Genomic DNA, 14,313 nt, shown 5'->3' on the forward strand with positions numbered 1-14,313 from the left:
GCATCTGCCCTCCATAATTTTAAAAGTCAGCGGTTCCAAAAGTCTCCTGAAATGTTATAAAATTTCATGCTTTTTTGCGAAAGAAACTGAGAAAGTGACCAGCCAGAAATTACACTTGCATTCGTCTAACGAAGCGAAGAGAAGTCAAGAAACAATTATTGTTATATTATATATTTTATGATAAGTTCTTCCTTAAATAAATATTAAAGAAAGGAATTCTTCATTTATACTTTCAATTTTCACCACCCATTCTCAAAAGCTTGCTTTTTTCCAGCACCTGTGAAATTTAATTCCATAGAGTATAAACAAACAAACCAGAAGTTAGGCACTGAAAAGCAAATACCGAAGTTATTATTCTTAACCCTCGATTCTGTTCATCCGTCAGGACGGACGAGGCAGAGTCTGTAGTTAATAGCGCGAGCTATTTCATCAATAGACAGCTAAAACTGATTGCAGTGGAATGAGAAAATTTATAAACCCTCTTGGTTCACTTGCTACCTTTCTCTGAACATAACGTATTGATTTGTTGGCCTAAAAACCGAAAGTAAGGAAATTAAAAAGGGAATAGGAAAAAGGAAGGAAAAGAATTCAATACAATTCATAATAAACAAGAAGTCAGTTACGTGTCCTACTCTGTGTGACACATTCACCTTTTTTTTGCTCAAGCTAAAAATATACCACTGGCCATGGAAATCTCAGAAAAGTAAAATGCTATCTGAGTTTACTAGTGACAAAAATGTTTTATGTGTTATACTATTGTTTCCGTATTTTTACTCTTTACATTCAGATCAAGCATATTAATAGAAAATGAGCGTTCTTTTGGTCTTGAGTATTCACGAGACAAATCGTTCGCGGCACCTTCAAATTCCTCTTTTAACTTTTGTAGATCAGACGTTATGTCTTTTAGTCGTTCCTTGAAATCCAGGAAGTTTTGCATCATTGACATCTTCCTGCTGCTAAGAATCAGTCCTAGAAGAAGGATTGTAGAGGACATTTAAGAAAATGAACCACTAAATAATCCCTGAACATTTACTTTTGTCTTTCCGATTGTCAGTACACAAATAGTCGATATTTGATTCGGTCATTAATCGTTTGAATGAATGACCATTTTCTCACTGAAAAACGGACTTACATAATTACTTATTATTTGACTGACAGACCGACCTTCAATAAGTATTGAACTGTTTCATGTAACGAAGGTTTCCACATTTCTGATTAAAATCTCACTGGCTGATTGGATGACGGACAGACCGACTGCCTGACTAACTAACTGACAGACTGACCGACTGACCGACTGAAGGACGAGTGACTGTCTCATTGTCTTTGATTGCCATCTGAATTTAAAAATATAGAATTACACCAATACCACGAATTAGTCTGGCTGACCAGACAGACTGACTGACTACTGACTGGCTGACTGACAGACAGACTGACTGACTAACTGATTGATTGACTGACTGACTGACTGCCTGCCTAACTAACTGACTGACAGACTGACTGAAGGACGAGTGACTGTCTCATTGGCTTTGATTGCCATCTGAATTTAAAAATATAGAATTACACCAATACCACGAATTGTCTGGCTGACTGACAGACAGACTGACTGACTAACTGACTGACTGACTGACTGACTAACTGATTGACTGACTGACTGACTGCCTGCCTAACTAACTGACTGACAGACTGACCAACTGAAGGACGAGTGACTGTCTCATTGGCTTTGATCGCCATCTGAATTTAAAAATATAGAATTACACCAATACCACGAATTAGTCCGGCTGACTGACAGACAGACTGACTGACTAACTGACTGACAGACAGACTGACTGACTAACTGATGACTGACTGACTGCCTGACTAACTAACTGACAGACTGACCAACTGAAGGACGAGTGACTGTCTCATTGCTTTGATCGCCATCTGAATTTAAAAATATAGAATTACACCAATACCACGATTATCCGGCTGACTGACAGACAGACTGACTGACTAAGATGACTACTGACTGACAGACAGACTGACCGACTAACTGATTGACTGACTGACTGCCTGACTAACTAACTGACAGACTGACCAACTGAAGGACGAGTGACTGTCTCATTGCCTTTGATCGCCATCTGAATTTAAAAATATAGAATTACACCAATACCACGATTTATATTAATTAAGATAGAACAGTTTTCTTCAAAAGGTATCTGTTTTATATTTACTCTGCAGGAACCTATGGTAAATTAATTTAAGAAGTAGTTACCTTTTCTCTTCTTGCGTACGCGACTACATCCTTTAGTTTCCTTTCATCTATTTTCAAGGACAAAACCAAACACTTTGTTAAGTTCTCTGAACTCAGATTACTCACATTTCAATTGGTTCAATTACTTTATAGTTCATCGCACATAGACAAATTTAATCGACGAGTCCATGGTAAAGACTTACACATTGTGGCGCCGAAAAATAACCCGATAAAACCTACAAAATTTGTTTTGTCTTGTCAAGGAAAAATTATCTATCATATTGGAATATCCACATATTTCTGCGTACATTACAATTTGGCTACCAATTAGTAGGTTTTGCAGCGTTAACAGATTCTAGAAAGTTTTGTTGGAGTGATTCTGTCAGCGGGGGAAGGAGGGTCATTACTTGCTATAGATTATACTAAGAAAGTTATGGATGCATATTGGAACGAGTCCTGAGAGCTCAGACGCATGATGTTACAAGACGCTCAAGGGTGGGCCGCAGCGAGATGTTTCGTACTTCTTTCTTTTTTTTTTGTTTGTCTTGTTTTTATATTTGAATTTGGTGGCATAGAATGCAAGCAGTCTGCGAATTTTTGGAGAGGTCGTCGTCGCACGAGATCAAAAAATATCAGCGAAAAAAAGAAGCACAAATTGATGAAACTTATGGCCAATGATAAGTCACTAAGATTCCTCTTTCAAAAGATATTAAAGTCTGTGCAAACTAAACTACACTTATAAGTTGTATTTCTCGGAAAGCCCCCACCCTAAATCATAGGAAGACAGGAAAGGCATCGTTTGTGAAAGGGCCAATAATGATCGCGAAATTGTACAAAACCAAAGCCATTTTCTCATTTGGAGAATCACTCAAAATTGTTTAAATGTTAATTGATTTCTTCAATACAACTTGCTAACACGGACTCAGGTAGCTCATTATTCCTAGCTGCCTCCAGGGACAATAACCATGACCCTCACTCAGGCCTCCAGGGGCCCAGCAGTTTCGAAGCGGTCTCAGTAGTACTAATCGGCGGGGTTAATTTCATTACGAGTTTCTTCATACGCTTGGTGTTCAGCAAACCTCTTTTCGAATAATTTTATTTATTTTTTTCAAAGGAGCATCTACTAAGGATGTGGACAAAAATAATTATACCTGAATTTTCTTTTACAGCTTTCAAATCTGAAATAGCATTTCACATTACTGAGGCTGAGTTGTCTGAACCCTGAATTTGAACAACCCTGGCCCTTTGACTCCGAGGTTTGAGGTCACAAGTGCCGAGTTACATTTGAGTTGTGTCCTGAGTTTCGATCGATGAGGGTAAGATTTCATTTGTTTGCAACATAAACTTTTTCAGGGGCAAAAACCTTTCGAAGTCTTGGGTTAAAGATAAATTGAAAAATGTCGGGAAGTCTAATTTGAAACCAAGAAAATAAATCGAACTGATATAATCTCCTTACCTATATCAAAGCCTGAATCAAACATTGAGGTCACGAGAATAAAAGAACTTGATCACGCAATCAAAGAAACTCTTGATTGTTAAATAAATTCTTTTTTTTCAGCAGCCATAAGAAATAGATAGAGAAAATTATAGAGAATGTCATAATGATTGTGTTAGGGTGCAAAGGGTTTTTTAGTTATTCATGTTAAGGTTAGCCTAACCTCTTTGTCACCGATTTCCCTAGGCCATCGCCGTAACCATCCAGGGAAGCTTGCATAGGGGCATTTGTAAATGTGGTCGGTGAAGCAGCGACAACGTTATAACTCCTATCAGGATCCACATTAATACGGCAAATGCACGTCGCACAGAGGGGTTAGAGGGACGTCTTATTCAACCGTACCTAATGAGAAAAAGGAACCAAATATCTTCGCACTTTGAGGATAGTGTAGTAAGTAGATAAATATGTTGTCGCAATACACCCAAACCGCTACGAATTCGTACAAGGCAGTTTGCGAATCATTCTACCTGTTTTGCGTTTAATATGTCGTCTTGTTGTACCTTAAATCCTTATTAAGGCCATCTCTCATTAAATGACAACGCATACGGTTGGTAGTCAATTGGCAAATGCACAACTTGGGAAATATTTCGGCAAGTAACTGTCAAGGGATTGTGTGACACTGTTGTCGCTTGAACCGACTCGTCTCAGTTGGCAGCATGTCAAAACCCGTTCGACCCTTGCATACCAGAAGTCGGGCATTAACAAGACATTTAGAAACTATTCCGGCAGTGGCCACGAAAGGGGTTGCAGATTTTGTCGGATCGAACGACTTCGTGTCACAGCTGGTGTCGACCTGTCATACGCGGACGAGTCGATTTGGCGAGACACTTAGAAAATATTCCGCGAGTACTCTACGAAGAGTGGTTGGAGATGTTTTGTTCGAAATCGACTCGAATGCGAACGACTCGTCATCAGTTGATGTCGAACCGTCATACCTCCGGTGTTGAAGATTCGTCAACGACCGTGGACGAATTGTCGCTGTTTTACACATTTTAAGAACGTGGAAGGTTCACGTTGTCATTTTCGCTCTTTTCATTTCAATCCTACTTCATTTTTCACAATATTTGCTCACGCCCCTCGCTTTTATAGGCTATTCCATTTTCAAAAATTGTTTATACGCACGCAAATCCTCCACTTCCGGTATGTTAAAAGGCGCACGATTTTCGCACTTCCGGTGTGTCGATTCAGTCAACACATGACCGTAGACGAATCGTATAGCGGTGTCGAGTGTACTTGACATGTATGTATGTAAAAAATAAATAAATAGATAAAAAACTGAAAACATGGTTTATAAGATGTGGCAATGGAAAATTATTTTTCTTTTCTTTGTTACTATTCATTTTGCTTGGTTTCTGTGAAGAGCTGTAAACGAGAGGAATCCGGTACCCCACTTGACAACTAGTTGTTTGTAAGACTGGAAGCCAATATTGAAGAATGGAACGCCCTGAGATTTTGATAAACGCCGACGCATGTAACAAAACCGACAAAGAAATGGGTTTTACACATTTTGCTAATTTTTGATTATACTTCAAAGGACGCTATAAAAAAAAAATCACCACCAATACCCAAATCGTAAATTCAACTGAACTCCTTAGCATAGTTGTCAAGATAATGCCACTGGCCCCACCAAAAGCCTTCTGGTGATCCTTTCGTGAACAGGCCCGGTGAAAACTGAGACGCGTTTGAGACGGTGTTCCTGTCATGAAATCGGTTTATTACTATTTAATGAATTAATATTATTTACAAAAACACTAATATTAGGTGACGTTTAGTATCCAGAAATCGTAGCATGCTTGGAATTTAAAATGTTATTATTCGAGTAGCTTGCGGTCATTGTGCAAGGGTCTTTTTTTTTCACCTACAAATAAACAACACATTATTTGTGGATTTATGAAATTGTGGTGGGGGCATTATACAGTTTTTTTCTTTATTCCACTGTGAGATTCCTGTGTTTTAGTTTTGGCTGGGTTCTATTATCGGTGAAGCGATAAGGTGTGGCCTAACTTAAAACCGTTTACCATTAGCTCAAAAATGTCTGCCGAGTCGATTCCTCCTTGTACTATTTTTAATCTAAAGCCGTAACAATTAAGGTTTGAATCTAATCTTACAGTAGAATTAAAACTAAAGAGCTTCACAAGTCTGAGTATAGATTGATCGATGATAAGCTCTTAACTCTTACCACAAGAGCCAAATGATGCACTCCGTGATATCGACCTTGCTACAGCAATATGATAAAATGGTGCCAATATTGGGCCATTGTGACGTAATGGAAGTAATAGGCTGTTCCCGTGACTCTGCTTTCGCACTGCCGTTAAGTTCACAATCATCGAACAGCACACCCGGATGATGCAGATGCCCGGATGAGTGTCACATTGTCTAGACCCGTAAGTTTTCTTTTGCATCTGATAGAATCGGAAAACCAAAATCAACCAACCGATTTTTTATCACCCTCACCATCTCGTCTTGATTTTGAACAAATACTGGTTCCATTTTGCAAGCTATGGAGTGTGTTGCTACTCTACCAAAGCAAGCCATGTCCGCAAGCCATGTTAGGGTTTCATGCATAAATCCTCGGTTAATACTTTGGTTCATAATGTAAGGAGGAAAATCTAACAGGGCAAGCTTGAATTTGCATTTCGTTTCTTTATCTTGTTCCTGACGAAGTTGACGCGTTTGGCGAACTTGACGATGTTGCCTGATTTCACGGGCTTTGCGCGCTAATTCCGATTGATGAATTGAATCAAGTGGGAGCTTTTGGCTGCTGGCAAGCCATAAATCGCAGCAAACCGTTAGGCATACGACCAGTCTCAGAGCTGCAACGTGCATCGTTAACACCCCAAGATATGATTATGGTTAGAAACCTCCCTTTACGGGCTTCAGACTTCAAGTTGTATTTAGATCTAAAAAAAAAATAAAACACAGATGCGAAAGTCCCAATAATGTATTATCTGTTTTATACCGCATGGGCGCAATGCGAGACCAGATCTCAATGTGATTTCCATTACACTTACATGAGAGTTTTCACGAAGAAGACATCATGCACTTGAAAAGAATGGAACGAAAATATGATTTTTGACCTTCTAAAAGGACTCGAAGGAGTTTTTTATAGACAAAAAGTTCTGGAGTCCTCATTAGAGTAGCAACCTCCACTCCTGGCAATAGTCACCTACCCTCACTGAACGCTTTTTTACGATGAGCTACGATGTCTCTGCTACCACACAACATGCCGTTATCTGAGTCGGTGTGCTTGCAGAATTTACATCAACAAGCGTATGTGCAAGTGCGGAGTAAGGGATTCAGACAAGGCGGCTTCAGACATACCGACAAATTGTGATTCGCTTCCATCAAGAAGTTCGAAAGATTAACCCATTATGAATTTTGAATTGCGCTTCGCGGTTGGCAATAACTGTTTTTTGTCAAGGTCTGTGTCATCAAGTGGGCTTCTAGAAATATACTTTACGCCAAAGTTTTATGACTGAAATCTAACCAGTTTACAAGTGGATCCCTTTTTCCCAAAACAGAACCGTACTGTGAATCTTCAGACCGACACAATTTGTAATTGTGGCATATGCAGTTTAAGGGCTTGATTATTAAATTTTGGGCTAGAAGATAATAATTTTTAAAAGAATTTAAACTATTATCTCATTATATGAGATCTTTTGATAAAATATGGTTTTTTCTTCGACTCCGTTTTTGAGTGTCAAAGAATGTAAGGGCAGTTCTTTGCATATTAATTTGTGTTCTACAAAATCTGTAAGCATGGCTATGCCAGGATTAAAAATAACTCACCATTGTGAACAAAAACACCTCGTAAAGGTGATTTTTTTTCTAACACTGCAGGATATTTTGTGTCCTAGACTGTGACGCCAGATTGAGCGAATGTTATTATATAGTTAACTGTGGGGGAGAGAGTGGGGGCGGACTCTGAACACAATTAATGAAGTCTGTCGAAGGGATGCATTGAAATTTGAAAAGACGAACGCGTTTCGATGTAATGAGAGATTTTCAGAAGGGAATCAGTAAACATACTGCAAATATGATTAATAATCATTATGGGAAATATTCAGAGCCAGGCAAATAAATGTGATTTCAGCTGGCGTCATCAATCATTTCCGATTAAATCACGGCCTTTTTTTGCGTCGCTTCGGCCAAAGTCCCTCAGCACTACATAGAACAAAAGGAATATTGTAAAATTGTTTTATTAAGAAACCGATGTAACTAGCCAAATACCAGTTTGGTTAGTTGGTAATAAAAATGCTTTAAAAAATTCATGTAAAGGCCCAAGTAGTTCAATGGATCATTTGATTTGCGCAGTGGATTTAGCGATCGATGGAACCTCGTCGAAATCGATTCAAAGCAAGGAGGGCTTAAGCTGAGGAAACCACAAGGAGTAGAATCTACATATGTAAATATCCAAATGGTTAATAGTGTAAAACACCGATGAATACAGGAATACATATCATTTTGCGCACGATAATTGGAACAGCAAATACGAGATAATGCGTGGGAATAACTGCATTCGGAAATCACCGATAACAACGCGTTTTCTCTACGCAAACAGCTAAAAAAACGTCAGAAAACATCGTATTTCTTTACGTTGACCAACCCGTGAACGTTAGACGACATGTTGTTTTCAAGCGTTTTCTACGCATTTTTACTGTCTTAGAAAATGGACGGAAACGCTTGTCTTCGACGGAAAACTTCTTTCAAAGCAATCTTTTGTTACTGGAAAACACCAGTAAGCAACGAAAACAATCGTTTTCATAGAGTTAGCTGTGAAGGAAACGGCTGGATAATGAAACGAACACTCGAATTCGCCGACTTGAAAGCAACGGGTAAACGTTGAATTTTCTTGTCGGAAGAATGTCAGAAAAATGCTTGAAAAATTCCGCGTTTTCAAATATTCAGAACTTGTTTTCCGAGCCGCGTGAACACCATATGTTTCGCAATAAAGCACGCATGAAGTAATGAAATAAACAATACTTCAAAATATATGTAGAAATAACTGTGCTCTATACTACTGAAATGCTTTTAATCTGCAAGGAAAAAGGCGTTCGATCATTCCGAAGTTCATCATCATTATTCACGGAAAATGCGTCAGACGTAAAAGGATTCCGAACAGTTGGTAAACGAGGAGGGTATTAAAGTTTCAATTAGAAATGACATGCAAATAACCAATGGTGTAAGACAACACTATCCATTTTTAATCTTTTCTCTTACGAATATTTAAAGGCTGTTTAACTGCACTCAATGATTTACATGCCATCATTGTTCGATCAAACAAACCGGCATGCTTTGGTGAAACGGTGTGGCCGTTTTTGTTGTTTTGTTTGGTTTTTTTTTTCATTTAAGAAAAAAAGGGTTTACCAAAAAATATATGTTTAATAAACATATCTATAGATGTCCAAATGGTTAACGGTGTAAAACACCGAATAAATATAGGAATAAATACCAATTTTTCGCACGATAATCGATCGGCAACTACTTGAAAATGCGTGGGAATAACCGCATTCGGTGAATCGCCGATAACAACGCGTTTTCTCAACGCAAACAGCTAAAAAAGACGCCAAAAACCTCGCACTTCTTTACGTTAACCAACCCGTGAACGTTGGACGACCCGTGGTTTTGAAGCGTTTTCTACGCATTTTCCTGTCCAAGGAAAATGAAGAAGAAAACGCTCTGTCTTCGACGGAAAAATTCTGTGAAAGCCAATCTTCTGTTACTGGAAAACACCAGTAAGCAACGAATACAAACCGTTTTCTCCATCTGACACCGCATTCTTAACATCAGGAAAACAATCGTTTTCGTAGAGTAACAGTGAAGGAAAACTGCTGGATAATGCGAACGAATACTCCTGACCAATTCGCCGACTCGAAAACAACCGAAAAACTTGGGATTCTCTTGTCGGAAAATGTCAGAAAAATGCGTGAATAATGCCGCGTTTTCAAATATTCAGGACTTGTTTTCTGAACGGGTGAGCACCATATGTTTTGCAGTGAAACACACACACAAAGTAATGAAATAAGAAATACCTCAAAATATATGTAGAAATGACTGTGCTCTATACTATTGAAATGCTTTCAATCCTGCGTGGAAAAAGGCGTTCGATCATTCCGAAGGTCATCATCATTATTCACGGAAAACGCGTCAGACGTAAAATGATTCCAAACAGTTGGTAAACGAGGAGGTTATTAAAGTTTCAACTAGAAATCATACGCAAATAACAGATGGTGTATGACAACACACTATCTATTTTTAACCTTCTCCCTTGAGACTATTTGCACGCTGGTTAACTTCCAGACTCATCGATGGTTTCTAACTAAAATCTAGAAAACTCAACAGTCGACGCTGTCATGTTACAAAAGGAAATTTTGGGAGCTTTACCTCATGAAGTTTCGTGTGAAGCACTTTATTAAAGAGGAAACTCCACGGTATCAAGAATCACAGTGAGCCTAGCCTGCAGTGCAGAGCCTGATCACTGCGAGCTAACGTTATAAGCTCGCCCTAATAATGTGATTGACAGCTGGAGCTTAACTGCACCAATCAGGGATTCCTTTGTTGGCGAACGGGGTTCTGCAAATGACTTTTGACAGGGCCGTAATCTTTACTCTCCCACCTCCCATCTGCTCTCCTTATTTTTGACCGTCGACCGCCCCTTGGTACAAACTTCTTTCTCTCCCCAGCCTTCCGCTGCCCTTTAAAATCAAAGATGGCGGCCATAATTTTCGTTAAGAAAATACTGAGCACTCGCTCGCCAAAATTACGCCTGGTTTGCATAAAAATAATGAGCCCACTTTTAAAAGACCGAACTGTCTCATATTGATCCTTTGCAATCATAATTTTTGACAAATTGTTATTCTTTTAAACGTTCTTTGACGCAAAAAAACGCAGCAAAAAGGAACTATTTGTCCACATTGAACACGGGTGTACGTGCTGATTATGAACAATAGCCGAGTCAAAACTGTACTTAAATGACAAGTTCATTGGACTCGATTGCGTCAAATAAGTCAAATAAGTCAATTATCAGCCAACCAAAACAAGTAGAAAACGGTTCGACGAAAGCCATTCTATTCACAAAGAAGTTAATACTTGGTCCATACTACCAAAACAATCAAGTAGACTATCTGTATCAATGACGAAATGCCTTATTTTCGTCAACATGTTGAAAATTATCTGCATGAAGTGTACAGGCGCCAGTAGAATAGTGATTAGGCTCTAACAGATTGTGATAATAAAAGTAGCTCATTATGCTTTGACATTATTTGCTATTAGCATCGCCCGATGTGTTTCCAAATTATGCTCAAAATTATGCCACTTTTTCTTAAAGTGCGGTTTTTAAAGAGGGAACAAGACAAGCTCAGATTATATAATCATTACTCATGATTAATAGCGTAATATCTTCCTTATCTTGAGTTACACACTTGCTCTGAGAAAACACTACTACACATTTAATATGTTCTGACATTTTGGAGCCTGTGAAAGCGGGAACTGTGACCAACGTAATCTAACTTCCAGTGTGCCCAGTCCACTGGACGACGACTGACGCAGTATTCCGGTAACATTCTTCCCTCGAATATTGCAAAATTACAAAATGCTGAAGCTTGGACCAAACGTGTTTACCACTCAGAAATTACATATCAGTTTCATTCTTACAATGTACCAAAGATGTCTGTCTGTTATCATAACAACTAAATTGCTTTGATATCACAAGAAGTTGAATACCTTTTGTTCATGAAAATGTGTTCTCTCTCCAACCAGACATGTGGTGTGTATACTACTTGCTTGAAGCAAAACTTCGTGCGACGACAAGATGATAAAATACCTCTCGACTTGAAGTAATTGAAATTTAGTTATCTTGAAATAGTTCTTAGATTATTTTGGCCTTAGCATAAAAGAAAAAAAATTGTTTTTTGAATGTAAGTGTGACCCCTTCCCTTCCTCTCTCTATCAAAAGTTCCCGAGTCTGCCCCAACGATACAGACTCGATTCATGGTTAGTCGTTAACAAACTATTCATTGGGATACCTGTGGTAGCCCAGTCATAAAACGCCTTTATTTTTCCTCCGCCACGAAATGGAAAAATTGCGCAATAGCACCCAGTGGTCATTGGGCCCTCAACACCATGACAACCAACTGTGATCCAATAAGGGTGAAGGTGTTCACATGCTGATGATCAGCATGTGAAAACCTTCACCCTCAGATCGCGTGTGTCATCTTGATGATGATTGACGTTGTCATGCAAGGATGGGGCCGGGTCACATGACGAACCACGAGATTTTTGCCTATAAAACTCTTTGTCAGCCATTTTGTATTTGTTCTGGGGTTGTTGTTTTGGCGATGGAGGTTCAATGGTTTTGGTTTACGATTACCTAGGTTATATTCGAATAGGAATATTACGTAGGTTAATGGGTTTAAAGAGCTAAAGTCCTTTTTTGATGAAAACTAACTCCGTTCATGTTGTGCAGCTAGTACTGATTACCTGATTGTTGATAGTAAAATTCACAATGGTAGTAAAGGATGTGAGAACTTTATTGAGGTAGAAATTCCGACAGCTATGTCTTCTTAAACGTAGTCTTTACCTTAATTCTAATCTCTGGCCTTTTTGGTGTCTTCTAGATATATACTTGTGCACTTCAAAACTGTGTGCCAAATAACCATCAATAAATTTTTAGCCTGCCTCAGGTTTTTTCTCCACATAGTTATCATTTATCAAATTTTCATTGCCTCGTTGTTTTAGCATATTCAATATATAGGCAACCAAGCCGAGAATAAAGTTCTTACCTTGTTGAGAAAGTTTTAGTGTGACCGCGAAGGTAATGAAGTGATATTAACTAATTGGCATTTCATCTGGCTATAATTTGTGGCATTACAGCTCATTGTTACCATAAATGAATTCTCACTTACTGATGATCTTTGCATCAAACTCTTCAGCGACTTTTTGGGTTGAAGAAATGGAGCTAAGACACCAACCTGATGTGAAAAATACAATAATTTGCATTAATACCAACAACTATGGGGAGTTGATTTCTGCTACATGTACTTAGAACTCAGAGAGGGCTGAAAAAGGTACAATCATACTAAGTTTCAAATTACTACTAAAGGACAGATTCGTCTTCTTTTGGCAACACTTAGGATGAAACTTTTCTTTCTTTATACGCACCTCTTTACCAGCAATATCTTTGCATTTTGTGCAATCAAGGGAGGCTTGCATGGCACTGATTATTAAGCCTGTGAACAATGACATCATGATTGCTCCCACCAGAACCCAGATAATGCCAAGATACGGCCAAGAAAGGACTTTGGAGTTATGTCACCGTACCTGATTTAGAAAAGGAGTAATCATAAAAAACCGCAACTCAAGTCAAAAACTTAGAAGTACGTTTATTTGCAAGTGCAATTATCTTAGACAGATTGAAATACCCCACTGTTGTGAGGAAGAGCACGGCCCACCAAAATCCTTGAGGTGCACCAGCCGTAAATAAAGGTGAAAACTGGTCTTTGTTAACTCTGCGTTCCTGCAATCAGGAAGGAAAAGTCTACTTTTATAGCCTGCAAAAGAATGTTACGGTTTTTAACTAGGAGCTATCCCAAAAGAAATTGTTATTCTCAGATCACTTGGATATCGTTCATAAAAAAGAACAGGAAAAAAAATTCTGCTTAAATTCCATTCTATCAAGAGGTCAGATGTACATTTTCATGACTAGTAAAACAAAATTCATTAAAGTTTTCCTAAAACCTCCAGGCATCTCCTCTCAGAGTTCTGTCGTGTCCCATCGCCCGAACGTGCTGCCTATCTAAGTCTATGTGGTACTGTATGACCAACATAAATTTATGTTCTCACCAAAAGCCATACGAGTATTCCTGAAACTCCTGACAGTAATATCCTACAAACCAGAATTGGCCATTGTGACGTAATAGGTGCAAAGAGCTGTTCCTCTGATTCTTCCTCACACTTCTTTAAGTTTGCTATTAGAGAACTGCCAAATGACACAAATGCTCGGATCAGTGTGACATTAGGCAGTCCATCATCGTCTATCTTATGGTTAGCTTGAAAGGGAAAAGTGAAATCCACTTGCTTGGTTTTCATCAGATTTGACATTTCATCTTGACTTCGCACAAAGATGGTATCCATATTGCAAGCTGTTGGGTCGCTTGCTTGTCTACTAAAGCAAGCCATGTCCACAAACCATTTAATGGTTTGGCACATAAATCCTGGATCGAGACTTCCGTTCATGATATAAGGAGGAGTGTTCAGCAAAGCTACTTTGAACCTGCACTGCGTTTTTGTTCAGAATTCGTGGAAAATTTTAAGTAAACCAGTAACAGAAGAATATGGAGAAGTTTCATAGTTCAATTAGTCACTACGTCTTTAAGTCTATGACTCCAACCTGATGGGAGAAAATAATTCAACAACTTTTCGTACAAATACACATAAAAATACGAGGCACTCGGAAAACTTGATAGCGTTGAGCCGCACTAAAAAAAAAACAAGAATAATCAATAGAGCAACATTGAAGAAGCTTTGTAGTTTGAAAATCTGCAGCACAATTCCCGCGTAAAAAAAACCTGCTTGAATTTTATAGAATAAT

The 14,313-nt window shown here is 38.6% G+C and overlaps 2 pseudogenes; both read right to left on the bottom strand.

Annotated features, from left to right (window-relative positions):
* Nucleotides 1–5,900: 5,900 nt before the first annotated feature.
* On the bottom strand, nucleotides 5,901–6,551 carry LOC136278999 (uncharacterized; annotated as a pseudogene).
* Nucleotides 6,552–6,619: 68 nt separating this feature from the next.
* LOC136279000 (uncharacterized) lies at nucleotides 6,620–14,009 on the bottom strand (annotated as a pseudogene).
* Nucleotides 14,010–14,313: the final 304 nt, after the last annotated feature.

The sequence above is a fragment of the Pocillopora verrucosa genome, chromosome 2, assembly GCF_036669915.1.
Source record: "Pocillopora verrucosa isolate sample1 chromosome 2, ASM3666991v2, whole genome shotgun sequence".
NCBI lineage: Eukaryota > Metazoa > Cnidaria > Anthozoa > Scleractinia > Pocilloporidae > Pocillopora > Pocillopora verrucosa.